This window comes from Arvicanthis niloticus, chromosome 9, assembly GCF_011762505.2.
Source record: "Arvicanthis niloticus isolate mArvNil1 chromosome 9, mArvNil1.pat.X, whole genome shotgun sequence".
NCBI classification, from domain to species: domain Eukaryota; kingdom Metazoa; phylum Chordata; class Mammalia; order Rodentia; family Muridae; genus Arvicanthis; species Arvicanthis niloticus.
This window is the reverse complement of record NC_047666.1, coordinates 10,830,647-10,852,381: the sequence shown is the minus strand read 5'-3', so window position 1 is coordinate 10,852,381 and position 21,735 is coordinate 10,830,647. Positions and strand designations below refer to the sequence as shown.

The window sequence follows — 21,735 nt, the reverse complement described above, 5'->3', positions numbered from 1 at the left end:
CTGATGTCCTCTTCTGGTGTGTCTGAAGACAGATACAGTGTATTCATGATATATATATATATATATATATATATATATATATATATCATATGTATATATAAAATCATGTATACACACATATTTTTGTACACATGTATACAAACATATATATACATATAAATATATACATATTTGTATATATATACATATATATGTATATATATACATATATATATATATATGTATTTGAATAAAATCCTAAAAAAGAACTAAACTTTGCCTGTTGATTTTCAATGGAAGTCTGTCGTGAGAGCATCTAGACACTTGTGGTTTGAGAGAGTTAAGTTGGTCCTTGAGCTTCTATGTTGACTTCCTTCCCAGTGATTACTTCCTGTTTTTGATAGTAGTTTTGGCTGTTGATTTTTTTCCTGAATACTTTCACATGCCTGTATTCAGGCAATTTACTTCCTTGTTTGATGACTACTTTGCATAGATCTCTAGAGGGCAGCCCAGCTGCCAGGATTTATAAACCAGGCTGTTGCAGTGAGATCTGAAATGCATCAGACTAGCATGTGCATCAAGATGGAGTCACAGACTCAGGTCTTCATATTCCTATTGCTCTGGTTGTCTGGTGAGTCATTTAAAAGTATTGTAATATTTTAAAATATTTCATTTGTACAGAAATCACTATTTCCTATAGGAAGTCAATAGTAAGCAGACAATGCCAATAGAAAGGACATTTTAGATTATAACATTTGTATCATGAAGTCTTTGTGTTTATATATGTATTCTCATTATCTATTTCTGATTGCAGGTGCTGATGGAGACATTGTGATGACCCAGTCTCCCAAATCCATTCCTGCATCAGTAGGAGAAAGGGTCAGCCTGACCTGCAAGGCCAGTCAGAGTGTGAGGAGTTATGTATCCTGGTACCAACAGAAACCAGGGCAGTCGCCTAAACCTCTGATCTATGGGGCATCCAACCGGTACACTGGGGTCCCTGATCGATTCACAGGCAGTGGATCTGGGACGGATTTCACTTTCACCATCAGCAGTGTTCAGGCTGAAGACCAGGCAGATTATTACTGTCTGCAGGATTATAATACTCCTCCCACAGTGCTTCAGCCTCCTACACAAACCTTCTCTGAGATTTTGACCAGCTGCCTGTACCACACATTCCCCAGGCCTACACACTTCCCCTTCTGTTGCAGCTGCTATGCCTAACTGTTGCAAAGTTTGGTAGAAACTTAATGAACAGATACTTTGACTTGGAAGGTCTTTATGGCAAAAAATAGTAAAGACATTTGTGTCTTTTTAACTTCACATGCTTAGATTCTGTTTATTAAATATGACAAGTTTATTATCCTATATTCTGGAATGAAAATCTCCAATGTGAGTCTCTATCTAAACCAAGAGCCTGTGAAACTATATTCTCACTGGAGGATGCAGAAGAAAAATTGGGTTTTGCTTAGCTCAGCTCTGAGAAGTCTCCCTCACTTTTGTACTCTTGGCAATATCTGTCCACTTCTTCTTCTGTTGAAAATTCTTATTTATACATATAATATTGACTTTCACAACAATATACAATTATATCATGTATTTTGACAATCTTCCTGCCTCTCGTTTTTTTATCACCACCTTTCCCTCCACCTAACACACTTCCAATCCCTAGTCTTCCACTTATTTCCATGTGACATAGATATGTGCCCACTCACATGCACACTCAAACACATGCACACATTGATGCACACTGTTTTATAAGTCTATAAAATATACGATACAAAAATCAGAGAAAACACGAGATTTGAGTACTTAAACTACATCTCTGTTCTATGCTTTCTATTTCTAGACCACATCTGCCTCTGCTGTCTTCTCATCTACTTTCCCTATGTGGAGATTGTGATAACTCATTCTACCCTACACCACATTAGAAGTAAGTATGATTTTGTATTATGAGAATGAAGTTTGTTTTTCTGTCTTATCATAATTAACAGTGTTTGATATTTGTTGAGGGAAGTATTTTATACTTCAATAAAACGTTATGTTAACTAATCTCAAACATGTATTAATTAAAAATTATTTGTAAAATTATATTTTCTCATTATTTGTTTTTGAGAGAAGGAATCCTGTCCTGTTAAACTGGGAAGTTGATTTTGATCTCACAAATTTCTACTTACCACTTCCTAAGCACTGTGATCAATGGCAGGGGCCATCACACCCAGCCTTGAGCACCATTTAGAAACCCAGAGATAGAACAGGGTTACAAATAGTTGTTCAAAAACCTCCAAATATCTCTAATTTCTCCGCAAAAGAATGATTTAATTTTCTGTCTTCTCATGATGGTTTGTTCCCATTGTGTTGCTACTGCACATGATGGTTTTGTCTCTATTGTCTCTTCTCAAAGACCATGGGCTCTTTCTTTTATTTTTTTTTTAAATTAAAAAACCCTATCCTATACCCCCTCTTCCTTTATGCTTTTATATCATTTTGATTACATGCATTTAGTAAGGTCATTTCTAGGTTGAGGTCTAGCTATACAATAGATTCAAATATTCGAGGCACAAGCAATACAATAAACACAAATAGTCAAAGAAAAAGCAAATCATTAAACCCAGTTACATGAACACTCACATGATCACTGTTTCTAAAGGCTTATCAGGATGACTAAAGTATCTGAGCCTATTTCCTTATTTTAGTCCAAGGTCATTTTCATGTCTGAAGCCTACTTCCTTGTTCTAGTCTAAAATTTAGAATCCTGTCTGAAATTACTTCTTTGTTCTTGTCTAATATTTAGATTTCTGCCTGAGATTTCTTCTTTGTTGTAGCCTACGGTTTAGACTCCCACCTGAAATTACTTCTTTGTTCTAGTCTAATGTCAGATAATGGCTTGAAGCCTACTTCCTTGTCCTTGGCCAATGTCATATTCCTGTCAAGCAGCATGGGCTCTGTCACAATGCAGCACGTTCTAGATTATCCCTGAGGTCCCACAAAGGGCATAACTAATTAATAAATGTCTTCAAAATTGTTATCATTGATTAAGGAGGATAAATGGCTATCAAATGAGGCTTCTAAAGTTGTCTGTCCCTTTTTCTGGAATATGATGAGAAAATAAAAATTACTGTAGTAGTTTGCAAAGACAATTACCATAGAGTTATTACAATCATGGTTCCAGGAGGAGGCTAATAACCAATTTGTTCTAGGTCATATTCACACTATACTTCTAATTGTGCTGTGTGGTTCAAAAGGCCACTGTTCTAAATTTAGGTTTAAAGATGTTCAGAATGGTCTTTATTGTTTTCTTTTATTTTCTGGATATTTTCTTTATTTACATTTCAAATGTAAATTTCCTTTCTAGGTTTTGTCTCCAGAAAACTACTACCCCATTACCCATTCCCCTGCCTCTATGAGGGTGCTCCCCCATGTACCCACCCACCCTGCCTTCCCACCTGGGCATTCCCCTACACTGGGCCATCGAACCCACACAGGACAAAGGGTCACTACTCCCATTGATATCCAACAAGACCATTTTCTGCCACATATGATGCCAGAACTATGTATCTTTGGATGGTGGCTTAGTCCCTGTGACCTCTGAGTGGTACAGTTAGCTGATATTGTTCTTCTTATAAGGTTGCCATCCTCTTCAGATCCTTCAGTCCTTTCTCTAGTTCTTCCACTGGGATCAATGTGCTCAGTTCAATAGTTGGCTGTATCTGCATCTGTTTTGGCCATGTTCTGCTATAACCTTCTAAAAAACAGCCATAGCAGGCTTATGTCAGCAAGCACTTCTTGGCATCAGCAATAATGCAGGGGACTAGTGTCTGCAGTAGGGAAAGATCCTTAGGTTGAAAGCTTTCCTTCAGTCTCTGTTCCATTTTTTAACCTCTGTCTTTCCTTCGGACAGGAATATTTCTGGGTTAAAAATTTTGAGATCTGTGGGTGAACCCATTCCTCAACTGGGGGCCATGGCAATCTTCTGGAGGTGGTTTATATAGGTTGTATCTCCCCTTTGTTGATTATTTTGGATAAATTCATCATCAGTGAGTCTTGGGAAATTCTCATTTCCTTTGAGTCTGGATGGAACTTTCTAGTGGCTATGCCCAGTTCCCCATCCACCAGTGCTGCATGTTTCTAATCAATTTCCTGATTCTCTGTACCTCCTTTCCCTACCAATCTGGGATCTTGCCCACCTTTTTATCTTCTCCATTCTCTCACTCTCCTAGGTTCCTCCCTCCCTCTACCTACTGTGATTATTTTGTTTTCCTTTTTATGTAGAGCTGAAACACCTACATCCTGGTCTTTCTTCTTCTTAAACTCCATATGGTTGTGGCTTTTATGTTGGATATTCTGAGCTTTTGGGCTAATATCCTTTTGTCAGTGGGTACATACAATGTGTATTCATTTTTGTCTGGCTCACCTCACTCAGGCTAATATTTTGTAGTTCCACTCATTTGCCTGTGAATTTCATGAAGTCATAGTTTTAATAGCTGAGTAGTACTCCATAGTGTAAATGTGCCACATTTTCTGTATCCATTTCTCTGTTGAAGGACATCTGGGTCATTTCTAGCATCTGGCTATTAAAAATAAGGTTGCTTTAATTGTAGGGTAGCACTTGTCCTTGTTATATGTTGCATCATCATTTGAGTATTTGTTCAATAGTGGTCCAGTTGGGTGTTCAGGTAGAATGATTTCCAGTTTTCTGAGGATCTGTCAGGTTGATTTTCAAATTGGTTTTACTAGTGTGCAATCCCACCAGAAATGGTGGAGTGTCCCTCTCTCTCCACATCCTCACCAGCATCTGCTGTCACCTGAATTTTTGATCTTAGCAATTCTGACTGGTGTATGGTAGAATCTCAGGGTTGTTTTGATTTTTCATTCCCCTGATGGCTAAAGATGATATTCCTCAGTTGAGAATTTTTGTTTAGCTTTGTACCCCATTTTTAATAGGGGTATTTGGTTCTGTGGAATACAACTTCTTGAGTTCTTTGTAAATTTGAATATTAACTCTCTATAGAACATAGGACTGGTAAAGATCTTTTCCCAGTATGTGGGTTGCTCTTTGTCCTATTGACCCCATCATTTCTCCTGAATTACCTGGGTCCCCTATGACCTGGGGGATCTTTGTTACCCTGGTTATTGGGGCTTAGTTTGGGGCCTCAGCTGAGATCCAGAAAGCCAATCTTTCCATGGGTGTGAGTTGGTGAAACATGTGGAGAGAGAGAGAGCCCAGTTTTTGCTCCTGGGTTACACAAGCAAACTAGAAGGAACCAGGAATTTGTTTTCTTATATTTAATTAAATGTCTGTCTGTGATTTTTTTACAGTTAGCTTCCTTTCTTTCTTTTTTATTTTTGGTTTTTCGAGACAGGGTTTCTCTGTATAGCCCTGGCTGTCCTGGAACTCACTCTGTTGACCAGGCTGGCCTCAAACTCAGAAATCCTCCTGCCTCTGCCTCCCAAGTGCTGGGATTAAAGGCGTGCACCACCACTGCCTGGCTAGCTACCTTTCTTTTTTATTGTTCTTTAAACTCATTATCTTATCAGTTTAACCTCTTGGGACTCTTTAGTTTGTACCTTGTGCTGTGTTAATACTGCACCAGCTGTTTAGCTATCTCAGGTCTCCCGGCTTGGCCTTTTTCCATCCTCTCTAACCTGATGTGCTTCTGAGAAGCTTTAGGCCTTCATTCCTAGGTATCTGCCAGAAGTCTCTGGCCAATGTGCACTGCCTTCATGGAGTAAGGCTGATCTTAAATAACAACAAAAACAACAGAAATCCCAGAACAGAAAAACATGGAAGCTGATCAACTCTCAACTCAATGATAATTTGGTTAGGGAAGAAATAAAGAAAGAAATGAAAGACTTTTTAGCATATAGTGAAACTACTCCACAAAATAGAAATCAAAGAATCACTACCTAATCCATTCTATGAAGCCACAATTAGGCTTATACCTATACCACACAAAGACCCAATGAAGAAAGAAAACTTCTGACCAATGTCCCTTATGAATATTGATGCAAAAATACTCAATAAAATTCTCTCAAACTGAATACAAGAACACATCAAAATGATCATTCATCATGATCAATAGTCTTCATATCAGGGATGGTTCAATAAAAGGAAATCCATCAAAGTAATCGATTACATAAACCAACCCAATGAAAAAAATGCACATGATCATCTTATTAGATGCTGAAAAAGCATTTGGCCAAATTCAATATCCCTTCATTGTAAACATCAGGAAAATATCAAGAATTCAAGGCCTGTACCTAAACACAGGAAAAACAATATACAGCAAATCAGTAGGCAACATCAAATTAAATGGAGAGAAACTTAAAGCAATCCCACTAAAATCAGGGAGTAGATAATGGTGCCCACTCTCTCTCCACATATGCAGTATAGTACTCAAAGTTTTAATAGAGCAATTAGGCAACAAAAAGAGGTCAAATGTATACAAATTAGAAAGGAAGAAGTTATAGTACCGCTATTTGCAGATGATATGATAGTATACTTGAGTGACCCAAAAACTTCCACCAGAGAACACTTAAACCTGATAAACAACTTCAGTAAGGTGGCTGAGTATAAAATTAATTCAACAAAATCTGTAGCTTTTCTCTACTGAAAGGTAAAAATGCTGAATAGGAGATTAGGGAAAGTACACTCTTCATAATAGTCACAAATAATATAAAATACCTTGGTACTCTAAGTAAGAAAGGGAAAGATCTGTATGACAAGAATTTCAAGTCTCCAAAAGGAAATCACAGAAGATTTGAGAAGATGGAAAGATTTTTCATGGATTGGCAGGATTAATAGAGTAAAAATGACCATGTTGCCAAAAGCAATTTACAGATTCAGTGCAATCTCCATGAAAATTCCCACTCAATTCTTCATATAGTTAGAAAGAGCAATTCTCAAATTCATTTGCAATAACAAAATCCCATGATAGAGGAAACTATTCTCAACAATAAAAGAACTTGTTGGATAATCAACATCCCTGACACCATTGTGTACTACAGAGCAATAATAATAAAACTACATGTTATTGCTTCCCTTGTACAGTTAGAGGTTGAATGTGATCTCTCAGCTTCCTGCTCAGGTCTCCTACCATTGTGCCTTCCCTGACATTGTGACCATGTAGCCCCCTAGAACTGAAAGCCAAAATGAGTTGTTTTTGATCATGGCATTTTATCAAAGACCAGTAAAGTAACTATTACAGGAAACATTTTATTAAATATATCCACAGACAAACATACAACAGTCATTAAAAACAAACAAACAAACAAACAAACCTTAAGTCAGGCCTATGGAAGTAGCTGTTGGCGGTTGGTCTGGTGCTGCTATGTATTATTTGCTATTCAAATGCTAATTTTTGGCTCCCCAAGATCTGGTTGCCCCCAACAAGTAGATTTTCATATACAAGTGATGTTGTGTAAACCTTGTTCCCCAGTTTATAGCTACTGGTTAAAATATAATAGCAACAGCCAATTACTGGGGAGAATAGAAGAGGTGGAATTACAATTGCCATGCTGGGAGTCACAGGTAGCTACTATGATGAGGAAAGAGAGTGGAGGACAGTGAAGGGGAATGAAGAAGGAAGAAGACTGAGAGAATAGGAGGTCTCCATTACATGTGATGGACCAGCAGCACGTGCTCGAGTGAAATTTCCACGAAGGATAAACTGCTGGAGCAAAGGCAACCTGGGCAAGATTCAAACAGCAAGTGTTTGGGGAGCTGGAGGTTAATAGTCTATTGAATAAAAAATATAGACTAGGGATTGTCTTAGTTAGGATTTTACTGCTGTGAACAGACACCATTACCAAGGCAACTCTTTTTTAACAAGTTTTTTTTATTAATAATTCCATTTGTTTACATATCAAATTATATCACACTTCCTTGTTACCCCCTCCACCAATCCACCAACCCATGATATCCCACTTCCTGATTACCCTTCTGCCACTCCCACCCCACATCTGCCCTCCTGCTCCCCTACACACCTACATTCTCCCTTTCCACCATTCCAGCATCACTTTACTCTGGGGCATCAATCCTCCCTGGGACCAAGGGCCTCTCCTCTTGTTGCCAAGGCAACTCTTATAAGAACAACATTTAATTGGGTCTGGCTTATAAGTTCAGAGGTTTATTCCATTATCATCAAGGTGAGAGCATGGCAGTGCCCAGACAGGCATAGCATAGGAGTATCTGAGAGTTCAACATCTTGTTCTGAAGACAAAGAGGGGAACACTAGCATCCTCAGGCACCTATGATGAATCTTAAATCCCATGCCCACAGTGACACACAGTCTATAACAAGGCCACACCTACTCCAACAAGGCCACACCTCCAAATATTGGCTCACTCCCTGGGCGGAGCATATTTAAACCACCACAGGGGTAATCCTTAGTAATTGTGCAAGAGCTGATTAAATAATCCATGGACTCGACATCGGTTATTGGGGGCCTGACTAGGACACGCTACCAACTGATAGAGATTATCACAATCGATTTATATTTGTTGCACTTTATGTTGGGCATAGAACCCAAACCACCTGAAAGAAATTACTGGGTAGAGGCACTAACACTCCCCCTAAGACAATACAGCTTCCTGCTCTGTAATTTTAATACAAAGAGGATAAAAAGTGTAGTGGTAAAAAATGTCTTGTAACAACTATACATGGCAAATAGCCAGAAAGACATGGGGGCTATGGAGGGCCCATGTTTTATTAATTTCCTTTATCACCTTCATATAGTTGGTTTTAAGGTTTTGTGTGTGTGTGTGTGTGTGTGTGCTTCAGCTATAGAATATTCACAGCTTCTGGTCAGATATCTGCATTCTGATATTGCCCTGGATGCTCTTGATTACAGTCTTATGCTAGTGTCCAGGCATCTGTGTTTTGGGGACTATATAGCTCTATCTACTCATTTCTGGGTTTTTCTTTGTTGGATATATTTTTAAAATGCTCCTTGGTTTCTATTTCTTCTCTGGATTTTTCAGAGAACTTGCTGCCTGTTTCACGGAACTCTTTGTTGGTGTGTTTAGGAAAATGTTTGCTGATGTTGGAAGTAGGGGTGTGTTGAGAACCCCACTAGCCCACGTTTGGGCACCAAAAATGTCGCGGCCCGAGCTACCCCACGCTTGGGGGCCAGAAATGTTTCAGACCGTTCTGTCAATGTTGGAACCTGTACTGCCAAAAGCCTTAGGGGCTAAGTTGTTAGAGCTCAGACTTCCCCAAGCTGTTCCAGTCTGCGGGTTGGGGTTCAGCAAGAGAGAGTGTGAGGATGGACATGAGGAATTGAGACCAGACAGAGTATGATTCAATCCCATTTATTCTTCAGTCTCTCTTCTTCTCTCCAAGTCCCAAATCTTGAGTTTCTAGTCCTTAGTTCCTATTCCCTAGTGCCTCCAAGTTCCAAGTTCCTTCTTCCAAGTGCCAAGTGCCTAATACCTAATAACTAACTCCAAGTTGTACTCTAAGTTGTACTCCAAATTGTTCTGAACTCTCCTGTCTGTCTCTTGCCTTTTATATGTCTCACTTCTAAGCCACACCTCTAAGTCACCTTTAATCATGCCCTTAGGTCTTGTCTCTAAATCTGATTTCTAAGTCATGCCCTTAAGTCACACACCTTTAAGTCTCACACACCCAAGGGAAAATCCTGGGTATCTAAAGCAAGATGTTATCAGAGTGTGCTCAGCTGTTGTAGGCTATTGTAATCAAGTCTCTTATCAGGGTATATGGCTCAAGATGGCTGCAAGGATGATAGCCACCTTCTGTCAGCTCCCCACAGGTGTGAGAGGTCAGGGGGCAATGTAGTCTGTTGTACTGCTAGGAGCAACCCTGAGAATGGGGTCTTGGGGGAACAGAGAGAGTGGAGTATGTCCACAGGCAGCCTACCTGCTTATTTGGCCAGCATGGCCTGTTGTTGAACAGGGGTTTTCTGTCCAATTTGGAGGCTGTTGCAGAGCCAAAAGTGTTGGAGGGGAGACAGAGTGTAATGGTTTGTGGGATACACAAGACGCATGGACTGGAGGTAGGGAGGTAGGGAGGTAGGGAGGTAGGGAGGCAGGGAGACAGGGAGGCAGGGAGGCAGGGAGGCAGGGAGGCAGGGAGGCAGGGAGGCAGGGAGGCAGGAAGGCAGGGAGGCAGGGAGGCAGGGAGGCAGGGAGGCAGGGAGGCAGGGAGGCAGGGAGGCAGGGAGGCAGGGAGGCAGGGAGGCAGGGAGGCAGGGAGGCAGGGAGGTAGGGAGGTAGGGTTGCAGCTCATGTTCTGTTGAAGTGCTAGGGTGACTGATAATTGGGACTGGGGGAACAGGGAGTGAAGAAGGTCTGAAGGCTGCCTACCTGGTCTACTGGAAGAAATGGTTTGTGGTTGAGCAGGCAGAATCCATCTGAACTGGGGTCTGGGACATTTTGATGAGTAAGGGATGGGAGGCCAGGGGTATTGTCTGTGGAATCCACAGCAAATGTGAACAGTGGGGATGGGAGGCTGTACCTTGTGTCCTGTTGCAGAGATAGTGGTGACCTTGAGAATTGTGTCGGTGATGTAGGGGAAGAATAGTGAAAAAGGTCCATGGACAGCCTGCCTAGTTTTCTGGCAGGATGGCCTATTGGTTTTCTCACTTTCATACAAGTGTTCACTTTTTCCATTTTTCTTTTCTTTTCATAAATTCTGTAATTTTTACTATATTTTAGTCACATAATTATTCTTTTGTGTGTATGTACATGTGCATGTGTGTGTGTGTTTGTGTGTAGGTTCATGGCATGTTTGTGGAGCTCAGAGGACAACATTGAGTTGTCCTCTCTGTCATGTAAGTTCTGATTAAACTCATGTCTGACATCTGGTTTGATGGCAATTGAATTGCTTTCTGAGCAATACTGCTGCCCCTTGAAAGTTTTAATCAAAGTATACTCATTGTATACAAGTATCATCAAAGCATTGTCTTTCAAGTATATCATATATTTTGACAATATCCAGTAACCTTTCCCAATTTTACTTCTTTTTCTACTGTTTGAAGTACTAGGCATTATTTACTTCTTGTTGAATCAGCTTTAAGTTCAATCAGAGAGCTATGGTTACTGCCAAAGTATTTTTGTCATTATTGCACCCTTATGGTTATCATGCATGCTGGCCATTGCTCTGGTTCATAGGCATTATAACAGAAAATGATTATTGATTACCTTCCTCAATTGAAAGGTTTTATGGAACCTTCTGGTATTATGAAAGCTAGTTCCCAGCTGGGCAGTGGTGGTGCACACCTTTAATCCCAGCACTTGGGAGGCAGAGGCAGGCGGATTTCTGAGTTCAAGGCCAGCCTGGTCTACAGAGTGAGTTCAATAGAGCCAGGGCTACACAGAGAAACCCTGTTACAAAAAACCAAAAAAATGAAAGCTAGTTCTCAAAGAAGGTATATATTCATATTCAGGTCATATGTAACTTGAGTCCTCTAGGTACATGAATAAAGTGCAATAGTGAACTTACCTTCTTCTACCTCTGGGTGGCAACCAAGGGCAACAATAGCTTATGATATAAAGAGAACATTTCATGCCTGTTTTTTTAATTGTCTAGGGATCTTGATCATTCTCAGTATAAGTGGGAAAATTTCATATATATATATATATATGCCATACACACACACACACACACACACACACACACACACACACACACACACACATGTTTTATAGATAGATACTTAAACATGTTTTCTTAAGACTTTTCCAGACACCCTTTCAGTTATTTTTCAGTTATCTGGTCTCCTTCTATACTTCTCACTCCACACTCAGTTAAAGCATCTGTTTCCCCTTTGGATCACTTTTATTCTCCTACCTATTGTTTCCTTTCTCCAGAGATTTAATTATTTATGTATTTGAGTGCTATGTTTGCATGTATGCCTGCATGCCAGAAGAGGGCAAAGTATCCCATTATAGATGGTTGTGAGCTGCTATGTGTTTGCTGGGAATTGAACTTAGGACCCCTGGAAGACCAGCTTGTGCTCTTAATGCATTTAACTACTAAACCATATCTCCAGGCCCCCTATACCTTCATAGTTTCTTCTTTTACTCTGGATTATATACTCGGGTGTGGATTTCTGATAAGAGAGAATATATGCTATTTGTGTTTCTGGGTGTGGATTACCTCACTCAGTATAAATTTTATTAGTTCCTTCAATTACCCTCAAATGTCCCTTTTTTTCTGACTAAATGATATTTCATAGTGTATTTGGGAAACATTACACATTTGTCTGCTGAATGACATTTAGGTTGTTTTCAATGAATATGACTGAGCAAGTATCAGTCGAGCAGAAGGTTGATAAAATCCTTTGGGCATATGAAAGGAATGGGATAGTTAGGTCATATGACAGATTTGTTTTATATTTTCATTTGGTTTTCCATACTGATTTCCAGAGTGACTAGACTACTTTGCAACCCCCAACTAATGGATGAGGGTTCACTTTTCTATGTATTTTCTCCAGCATTTGAGGTCAGTTGTTTCATTGATTTTTGCCATTCTGACTGCAGCAAGATGTAATCTCAAAGTTGTTTTGATTTATATTTCTCTAATTTCTAGGTATAAAGTTTAAAGATATTTCTTACCCATTTTTATCTCTACTTTTGAGAACTCTGTTCAGATAAACATGCCAATTTTTTAAATGAGCTATTTGGGTTTGTTTGTTGTATTTTTTACTCTTTTTATTTTTTGAGCTCTTTGTTCTGGATGTTAATCCTCTGTTAGGTATTTACCTGGCAAAGACTTTCTCCTTGTCTGTGGGTTTCTTCTTAGACTGATTAATGTGATTTTTAGCAATCTCAGAACTTTTTGGTTTTATGATGTTTCACTTGTTAATAGTTGATTTAAGTTTTGGGAAACTGAATTCCTATTTAGAAGTTTTTTCTACACTTGTTCCATAAATTTGCTTTTTTTCTAGGATTTTCAGTTTTTGAATTTTAAGTCTTTGATTTATTTGAAGTTAGTTTTGTGGAAGATCATAGATATGGGTTTAATTTCATTCTTAAATAACCTGCTTGAGTTCCCATTCTGACTTCCTTTGGTGATGAACAGCAATCCTGCACCCATCCCCTAAAAAACTTGGTATTCACAATATACAATCCATCTTTCATAAAACTGTTGTACTTGTAAACATATTTATTGAATCTAAACAGCATCTATGGAGGCATTTATGCTAATATATCACTAAAGGATAAGTAGCTGAGAAAAAATATTGTTTCTTTCTCTTACACACACACACACACACACACACACACACACACACACACACACACTCTGAGGCGAAAGATGTCAAAATCTAGAGCTATAATTGTGGGTCCAGATGGTTGAAAATCAGTTTATGTTATGTACTTTATTTCTTTGGAGATCTTGCCTAAAAATTTGTTCACTTCAAAAAGAAGTCATATTGTAAAATAAGAAAATATAGAAATAAGCTGCATTGCAATTTATAAAATAAATGTAATTAATATGCCAATTATTATAGTCTATACTGTCTTTCAATGTATTATTACTTATTTTTTGAGATTATAATATAGTTACATAATTTTTTCTTTCTTCTTCATCTAAACCCTGACATATACCATTCTTCCATATTTTTCAATTTAAGGGATTCTTTTTTAAATTAATTTTTATCTGTCTATCTATCTATCTATCTATCTATCTATCTATCTATCTATCTATCTATCATTTATCTATATTATTAAATGCATCCTGCTCAATCTGTTTCTCGTTTGTATGCTCTCAGCACTGACCCTTTGTTATTGGATAATCAAGTGGTTTGCTTTTCCTTGGAGAAGACTCTCCCAACTAAGCATTCCTTAATTGACTTAGTTGTTGTATAGGGTTGAGGCCTTGTCTTCTTTCTCCCATATACTTTAGCATGTCTATTGGTTTTGACTTGGTTAAGCATGTGTTTAGGCCATCATATTAGGGAGACTTTATAGGTGTAGCTTCTGACTACACTAAAAAACACAGGCTCATAACAAACTTCTGATTCTCTGGCTCTTAATATTTATGACCACTCTTGGCTTTAGGCGACGAAGTTGTTTTGTAGATATATCCATTTGGGGCTGGACTTGACAACTCTGTATTTTGATTGGTTGTGTTTTTCTAGTATGATTTCTATCTTTTGCCAAGACTATAATAGTTTTAAAACTTTTATGATGGTTGATGTGTTTGTTTATGGGTATATTGCAGAATGTCTGAATAAAATTTTTACTAATTTCTTATTTCCTTAGATAAGTTTTTAAGTTAATAGTTTCAGATTTAATGTTTTCAAAACCAATATAACATTAGTTCTTATCCTTTCAGATACCTGATCTTGTGAAAAGACAAACTAGGTTCTTCAGTTCTAATGTCTAGTGACAAGAACAGAAAAAGGGGTTGCTGGGTGAGTAGATGTTTTCCACCCTGAAGATGTCTCAATGGGAGAACTGCCCTGTCTTCAGAGTATCTTGTTGGCACAGCATTGGATTTTGGACTGTCATATGGGGTGACCCTGCTTATTCACAATAATCTGCATTCCTTGTTCATGTCTCAGCTCCTGATGACATTTGCAGATTTGATTTGATGGGCACTTAGTTGTGTCACTTCCCCTTGAAAACAAAGGAAACCATATCCTTTTTCTATTGTATGAAATCAAATGGCTTTCTCTTTTTGCTAAGGATCATAATGTGAAGTGAATTGTTGCTTGAAAAATATGATATTATTGAGATTTCAAAATGATCCTATGCTTTTCTATTCTTTGCAGTACACCATATATACTGTATATTTTTATCTTACTGTTATTTTATGTTTGTTTTATTATTTTGAGAAAGAGAAGATAAAAGAAAAAAGGAAATATATATATATATATATATATATATATATATGAAGAGAGAGAGAAAGAGAGAGAGAGAGAGAGAGAGAGAGAGAGAGAGAGAGAGAGAGAGAGAGAGAGAGAGCATGAAGTTTGGATGAGTAAAGGATCTAGAAGTTGGGAGAGGAGAAATGCTCAAAATATATTGAATGTATTATATAAAATTATTTTAAGGAAATGGGGTGAAGATTGATCAGGGTAGTCATGAAATCTCTTAAGATTTGCTTGAGATGCTCTATGAATGCTTTTGCCAACCCCAAAGACCCATGAGGCAAAGCAGGTGTTTTTTGAGTACTAGCCTTACTGAGCTACTTTGCATGTTGTGTCACTAGCCAATGGTTCAGGCTGTTCAAAGTATATGTAAAGGCAGCTTTTCAGTGTCTTAAGATGCAGCCTCTAGACCAGCTCTTAGAGATGAAGTCAGTTGTTCTCCTGATATGGGTGCTGCTATTCTGGGTACCAGGTGAGACGGTTCAGGGAATTGTGAAGAACATCTACCAAAGCCATGTCTTTATTCCAAGTTTCTGGGCTGGATCTTGATCATTGAAATAGCTGCACTTGTAATTTGGTATTTCCTTTCCCAGGTTCTCTTTTATTTTGTAATACCTCAGAATGATCCTTGTGACAATTGTAACATGAGTCACATGTCTCAGTCTGAGATAATTTCCATATATCAGCAAAACAGTAGTTTTGTATCTTTATCATTACAGGTTTCATTAGGAACATTGTACTGACCCAGTCTTCAGATTCCTTGGCTGTGACTTTGGGACAAAAGGTCTTCATCTCCTGCAGGGCTAGTGACAGTGTCAATAAATTTGGCTTAAATCTTATGCACTGGTACCAACAGAAACTAGGACAGCTTTCTAAAATCCTGATTTATAATGAATTCAGTCGAGCACCTAGGATCCCTGCCAGGTTCAGTGGTGATGAGGCTGAATTAAACTTCACCTTCACCATTAATCCTATGGAAGCTGATGATGTCACAACCTATTACTGTCAGCAAGGTCTAACATTTCTTTCCAGAGCCTTTGATATCTAACGAAAAATCTGAGGGCTGCTATATACTGAGGTACAATCTCTCTGATGTCTTTACCTTGTACCTCAACTAGGGCCGTGTAGAAGGCTTGTTTGAAAAAGGAGGTGAACTACAAAACAGAATCCTCTTAAGCTCACAATGGCATTTACTTCCTCTGCATATTGCATCTTATAATTAAATAATTTCCTTAGTAAAATGTTGTCCTTGTTACTATTTCTTTTATGTATTTACTAATGTATTTATGTATTTATTTATTCATTTATTCAATTATTCATTTATTCACTTTACATTACTATCACAACTCTCTTCTCTTCTCTAAGTCTCACCCTCATAGACTACATCCTTTCCTCTCCTGAGAGATGTGAAGGGCACCCATGGGTACCAACCTACCCTGGCACTTCAAGTCACAGTAGGACTAAGTTTGTTCTCTCCCATTGAGGCAATACAAGGCAGCCCAGCTAGCAGAAATGCATCCAAAGGCAGAGACAGACTCCATTTCAATTTTTAAATGAACCATATGAAGACTAAGACTTGCTACTATTTCTTTAAAAAGTTTTTATATTTAATAATTTTTTAATTAAACAATGATTTAAAAATTAAAAGAAACTGTTAAAGAATCATCAGATCCTACTACGAAAACCAATACTGATCAAAATTGGAAACTCTGGATGAAATTGACAATTTTCTAGAATGATACTGGATATCATAATTAAATCAGTATCAGATAAACCATATAAACTCATACACCCTAAAGAAATAAAAGCAGTCATTAATAGTCTCACAACCAAAAATACAAAACCAGATGGGTTTAGTGTAGAATTCTATCAGACTTTCAAACAAGATCTAAAATGTTCACTCTTGAAACTATTCCACAAAATAGCAACAGAGGAACACTGCCAAATTTATACTATGAACCACAATTATGCTCACACCTAAGCCACACAAAGATCCAAAAAAGAAAGAGAACTTTAGAACAATTTCCCTTATGAATATCAATGCAAAAATACTCAATAAAATTCTTGCCAACCGAATCCAAGAACACATCAAAATGATCATCCATAATGATCAAGTAGGCTTCATCTTATGGATGAAAAGATGGTTCAATACATGGAAGTCTATCATTGTAATCCTCTATATAACAAAATTTATGGAAAAAACCCATATGATTAGTTCATTAGATGCTGAGAAAGCATTTGACCAAATTCAACATCCCTTCATGATAAAAATTTGGAAAAACTATGAATTCAAGCAATATACAGCAAACCAGTAGGCAACATCAAACTAAATGGAAAGAAGTTTGAAGCAATTCCTCTAAAATCAGGACCTAGACAAGGCTGCCCATTCTCTTGCTACCTATTCAATATAGTACTGGAAATCCTAGCCAGAGCAATTAGACCACAAAAGAAAGTGAAGGGGATATAAACAGTTAAGGAACAATTCAAAATATGACAAATAACATAAAATACCTTGGTGTGAATCTAAACAAAGAAAGTAAAAGATCTATATGACAAAAACTTCATGTCTCTGAAGAAAAAAAATCAAAGAAGATCTCAGAAAATGGAAAGATCTCCCATGCTCATGGGTTGGCAGGATTAATATAGTAAAAATGGCCATCTTGCTGAAAACAATCTACAGATTCAATGCAATCACCATCAAAATTCCAACTCAATTCTTCATAGAACTAGAAAGAGCAATTTGCCAATTCATTTGGAATAACAAAAACCATAGGATTGTGAGAACAATTCTCAACACTAAAAGAACTTCTGGGGCAATCACCATCCCTGACCTCAAGCTAATTACTACAGAGCAATAGTGATTAAAAACTTTATGGTATTGGTACAGAGACAGACAGGAAGATCAATGGAATAGAATTGAAGACCCAGAAATGAACATATGCACCTATGGTCACTTGATCTTTGATAAAGGAGCTAAAACCATTCAGTGGAAAAAAGACAGCATTTTCAAGAAATGGTGCTGGTTCAACTGGAGGTAAGCATGTAGAAAAATGAAAATTGATCCATTCTTATCTCTTTGTATAAAGCTTAAGTCCAAGTGGATAAAGGACCTCCACATAACACCAGATACACGGAAACTAATAGAAGAGAAGTTAGGGGAAAACCTCGAATACTTGGGCACAGGAGAAAAGTTCCTGAACAAAACACCAATGGCTTATGCTATAACATCAAGAATTGACAAATGGGACCTCATAAAATTGCAAAGCTTTTGTAAAGCAAAGGACACTGTTAATAGGACAAAACAGCAACTAATAGATTGGGAAAAGGTCTTTACCAATCCTGCATCTGATCAAGGGCTAGTATCCAATATATACAAAGAACTCAAGAAATTAGACTTCAGACAACTAAATAACCCTATCAAAAATGGGGTACAGTGCTCAACAGAGTATTCTCAACTGAGGGAACTCAAATGGCCAAGAAACACCTAAAGAAATGTTCAACATCCTTAGTCATCAGGAAAATGCACATCAAAACAACACTGAGATTCCACCTCACACCAGTCAGAATGGGTAAGATAAAAAATCTTGGGCAACCCTTCCGGTCTGGGCCAGAGCACTGAGCAGATCTTGGGTGACAGCTCTGACCCCAATCTCTAAGAACCCAAAGGAAGTGGGGATCCCAGGTGCTCTAACTCAGGCAGTATCTTAAGGTAAGCAGACAGCAAGGCTTTCTAGGTGCTTTCTCCTAAAAGTCGGCTCCCAACATACCACTCCTTGACATACACCCTGAGGATTCTCCAAAGTGTAATAAAGACACATGCTCCACTATGTTCATAATAGCCATATATATATATATATATATATATATATATATATATTAGCAAAAACAAGCCAGATGGCCCTCAAGAGAGGAATGGATACAGAAAATGTGGTACATTTATACAATGGAGTACTACTCAGCTATTAAAAACAATGACTTCATGAAATTATGAGGCAAATGGATGGATCTATAAAATATCATCCTGAGTGAGGTAACTCATTCACAAAGGAACACACATGATATGTACTCACTGATAAGTGAATATTAGGCAAAGACCATGGAATACAGGATACAACTCAGAGACCCCATGAACATCAAGAGGAAAGAAGACCAAAGAGTAGATGCTTCAGTCCTAGTTAGAAGTGGGAGTAAAATAAGCAAGGGAAGTAGAGGGTGAGAGAAACTTGAGAGAAAGAGAAAAGGGGAAGGGAAAAAAGGGGAGAGTCAGGTATGGGAGGAAATGGAGAAGATGTACAGAGGATCTCCAGAGAGGTGAACAGAGGTGTGTAGCAATGGGGGTGGGGAACTATGGGCAGGAACCACAGAGATGACATTAGCAAAATACCCTACAAATCGAAGAGTGAACCAGGCAAGTCCATATCCAGAAGTTAGGACTGCCCCCCCCCCCCGTTTGAGGGATGGGGCCACCCATCCATCTCCAAACTTTTAACCCAGAACTGTTCCTGTCTAAAGGAAATACAGGGACAAAGAGTAGAGCGGAGACTGAAGGAAACAATATCCAGAGATGCCTCCATCTGGGGATCCATCCCACATGCAGACACCAAACACAGACATTGTTGCAGATGCCAAGAAGTGCTTGCTGTCAGGAGCCTGATATAGCTATCTCCTCAGAGACTCTGTCAGATCCTGACGAATACAGATGGGGATGCTCACAGCCAACCATAGGACTGAGCACAGGGACCCCAATGGAGGAGTCAGGGAAAGGACTGAAGGAGCTTAAGGGAACTTAACTGACATCAGTGGTAGGGGAGACCCTTGGTACTGTGAAGGCTTGATGCCCCAGTGTAGAGGAATGCTGTGGCAGTGAGGCTGGAGTAGGTAGGTGAGTAAGGGAGCACCCTCAAAGAAGCAGGATTAGGGGAGAATGCCATAGGGGGTTTGCAGAGGGGAACCCAGAAAGAGGATAATATTTGAAATGTAAATAAATTAAATATCCAATTTAAAAAAAGAAATAAGCCTTCTGGTCTGGGTCAGAGCACTGAGCAGATCTTGGGCAGCAGCTCTGCCCCCAATCTCTAAGAACCCAGAGGAAGCAGGGCTCCCAGGTGCTCTAACTTGGGCAGTATCTTAGGTAAGGAGACAGCAACGCCCGCCCCAAACAGGGAGTAACTGGGACCCACAAGGACCCAGGAAGTCACTCCTGGCCCAGAGCACTGGTTCCCTTTGGTCTGGGCCAGAGCACTGAGCAGATCATGGGTGGCAGCTCTGGCCCCAATCTCTAAGAACCCAGAGGAAATGGGGCTCCCAGAGCTCTAACCTAGGCAACATCCTGTCTGCGCTTGAGCACTGAGCAGATTCTGGGCCCCAGCGCTTACCCCAGTAGTTACACCCACCCCACAAAGTTCTGATACAAATGAGATAATAGGAAAGACAGGCTCCAGTCAGGGACAGGGGAGATAGCACTAAGGAGATACAGATGGCAAAAGGCAAGTGCAAAAACATAAGCATCAGTAACCCAGGGTACTTGGCATCATTAGAACCTAGTTCTCCCACACTAGAAAGTCCTGAATTCCCCTTATCACCAGGAAAACAAGATTCAGATTTAAAATCACTTCTAATGATGATGATAGAGGACTTTAAGAAGGACATAAATAACACTCTCAAAGAATTTGAGGCGAACACAGGTAAACAGGTAGAAGCCCTTAAAGAGGAAACACAAAAATCCCTTAAAAAATTACAAGGGAACACAACCAAACAGGTGAAGGAATTGAACAAAACCATCCAGGACATAAAAATGGAAGTAGAAACAATCAAGAAATCACAAAGGGAGACTACCCTGGAGATAGAAAACCTAGGAAAGAAATCAGGAGTCATAGACACAAGCATCACCAACAGAATACAAGAGACAGAAGAGAGAATCTCAGGTGCAGAAGATACCATAGAAAATATCAACACAACTGTCAAAGAAAATACAAAATGCAAAAAGTTCTTAACAGAAAATATCCAGGAAATCCAGGACACAATGAGGAGACCAAACCTAAGGAAAATAGGTATAGATGAGAGTGAGAGTAAAGATTCCCAACTTAAAGGGCCAATAAATATCTTCAACAAAATTATACAGGAAAACTTCCTTAATCTAAAGAAAGAGATGCCCATAAACATACAAGAAGCCCATAGAACGCCAAATAGACTAGACCAGAAAAGAAATATGTCCTGTCACATTATAATCAAAACACCAAGTGCACAAAAGAAAGAAAAATATTAAATGCAGTAAGGGAGAAAGGCCAAGTAACATATAAAGGCAGACCTATCAGAATTACACCAGACTTCTCACCAGATACTATGAAAGCTAGAAGATGCTGGACAGATGTCATACAGACCCTAAGAGAACACAAATGCCAGCTCAGGCTAATATACCCAAAAAAACTCTCAATTACTATAGATGGAGAAATCAAGATATTTCATGACAAAACCAAATTTACACAATATCTTTCCACAAACCCAGCATTACAAAGGATAATAGCAGGAAAGCTCCAATACAAGGAGGGAAATTATACCCCAGAAAGAGCAAGAAAGTAACCCTCTTCCAACAAATCCAAAAGAAGATAGCCACACAAAGATAACTTCATCTCTAAAACAAGAATAACAGGAGACAACAATCACTGTTCTTTAATATCTCTTAACATCAATGGACTCAGTTACCCAATTAAAAGACATAGGCTAACGGACTGGATACATAAACGGGACCCAGCATTTTGCTGCATACAGGAAACCCACCTCAGTGCAAAGACAAACTCTACCTTAGAGTAAAAGGCTGGAAAACAATTTTTCAAGTAAATGGTCTTAAGAAACATTCTAAAATCTCCAGCCTGAGAACACAAAGGGGGGGGGGGACTCATGGCTCCACCTGTATAGG

The 21,735-nt window shown here is 38.7% G+C and overlaps 1 long non-coding RNA gene across 1 annotated transcript; it reads left to right on the top strand.

Annotated features, from left to right (window-relative positions):
* Window positions 1–1,203: 1,203 nt before the first annotated feature.
* LOC117714734 (uncharacterized) lies at window positions 1,204–16,023 on the top strand. Its single transcript, XR_004607588.2, has 3 exons — window positions 1,204–1,912; window positions 14,282–14,360; window positions 15,539–16,023. It is a non-coding gene; the product is annotated as an uncharacterized LOC117714734 (long non-coding RNA).
* Window positions 16,024–21,735: the final 5,712 nt, after the last annotated feature.